Below are 2,194 nucleotides of genomic sequence, written 5' to 3'. Positions count from 1 at the left end.
TTTTTTTTTTTATTACCAGAATCTATCTTTTTCACCCCAAGCAAGAAATTCTAGGTATGTGATATCTGAGAAATTCTAATAGGCACAATAAGTCACAATTACTATTTTATGAACCACTGGGGATAGCTACTCTGCTACATTTTTACATGGTCATATTTAATCTGAATACTAAAAAGAAAAATAATGAATGCATTACCATAACTCTAACACATTAAACAAAATTACCGCTGACATTATAAAAATGAGTCACCATTACTTAGGCTTTTATGAATGCCATGTCTTCTTAAAATTTTCTGAACTAAAACATCTAAAACACAAAACTCTGGAGATTCCCACAGTGTGAGCAGGTGCAAATGTGACTATAGTAATCCTCAACTTAATTTCTGTATGTCTATATCTTTATGTAATTTATTTTGAGACAGGATTTCCAGTAGTCAGATCTGCTGACCTTGTCCTTCTGATCCTCTTGCCTTCCCTTTTGGGATGCTGAGATTACAGGAATGAATTAACCTGTCCCACTGATGTGGTGCTGGGGGTTGAAACTAAGTCTCGTGTGTGTTAGGAGACTCTACCAACACAATCATCTCCTCTACCTTACCTGGATTCTCAGTTAATTAATTTATCAGACTGTTCAAGCAAACTTATTGCTCTTAAAACCTGCAAATACTTCATTTAAATGCACTGCTATTACTGGGGATGTTGCATTTTGGAAAAACTGGAATTAATCAATGGATTCATTAAAGTTTTCTTGGTGACACTTAATAGCTTACTGCTATATTCAGATAAGTGCCTCGCTCAGCCCTCATCAGAGGACCTAACACAGAGACCCATAACTGGGCAATATGCAAAGAGTGAGAGACTTTGGAATAGTTAGTCCTAAATGGGATGTCTTCATCAAAGCCCTCCTCTCAGGGCTGAGGAATCTATGAAGGAGAGGAAGCAGAAAGAGCATAAGAGCCAGAGCTGATGGATGACTCCAAGGAAACAATCTCTTAGAGACACAATGTCTTCTAGATACAATAGTACTGGTGCACACCTGAACTCACAGGGATTGTGGCCACATACAAAGGCCTGCAGAGGTTCAAGCCATATATGGTCCTAGCATTGAGAGAAGGAAGTCACCTGCAATTGAGGCCAATTGGCAAAGGAAAGATCAATTTCTGTACTGGAGTCTCACAGGGTATATTAACACCGTGGTGCAGGCCTCATGTCCAACACAAAATGAACTTCAATGGTATTTTTTGTAGACTTTTTGTCTTATTTTTCTTTGGGCATTTTTTTTTTTTTTGTTTATTATGGGTCTTTATTTTTTTCACTTGTGAGGGTTTTCTTGTGTGTTTCTTGCTTTTTTTTGTTATTGTTTTGGTTTTGTTTGTATATTTTTTAAACTTTTATTTATTTATTATATGTAAGTACATTGTAGCTGTTTTCAGACACACCAGAAGAGGGTATCTGGTCTCATTATGGATGGTTGTGAGCCTCCATGTGGTTGTTGGGATTTGAACTCAGGACCTCTGGAAGAGCAGTCCGTGTTCTTAACCACTGAGCCATCTCTTCAGCCCTTATTTGTGTTTTTAGAAAGATCTGATGCTTGTGGAAGAGAGAGGGGGAAAGTGTAAGCACAAAAGGGGATGGAGGATACCAAGACACTGAGGCTTTCTAGATGCAGCAAGGACTCAAAGAGGGTGGCAGCATGCACAGGGCCTGATGGGTCCCAGAACTGAAAGGGAGGCACACCAACACTTCCACCCCTAACATGAAGCTATTTCCAACAATGAACACTTGCTACAAAGGATAATAGATGGAAAACTTCAACATAAGAAGCAAAACTACACCCTAGAAGAAGCAAGAAGGTAATCTTTCAACAAATCAACACAAACCTAATTACACTTCTTATAACAAAAACGACAGGAAGTGACAATTACTTTTTCTTAATATCTTAATATGAAAATTGATACTACCAACATATCCTAATCGATTGAAATCCAATAATATGAGGAATTAGAAATTTGTTAATTGTCATCCAATGGTCTTTTTAATTTGGTAACTGGAGAAATAGGTTCAAAATTGTACAATCTATGTACACTTTCAGCTTGTTTGTTTGTGACAGTGTCTGGCTGTGTCTTGAACGTAAGGGTTTGAAATCTTGCTTCTCCTATCTCAGCCTCTCTATTAGTAGTATTGTTTATTTCAT

Source organism: Mastomys coucha, unplaced genomic scaffold (assembly GCF_008632895.1).
Source record: "Mastomys coucha isolate ucsf_1 unplaced genomic scaffold, UCSF_Mcou_1 pScaffold22, whole genome shotgun sequence".
Lineage (NCBI taxonomy): Eukaryota > Metazoa > Chordata > Mammalia > Rodentia > Muridae > Mastomys > Mastomys coucha.
Note: the sequence above shows the minus strand (reverse complement) of the source record.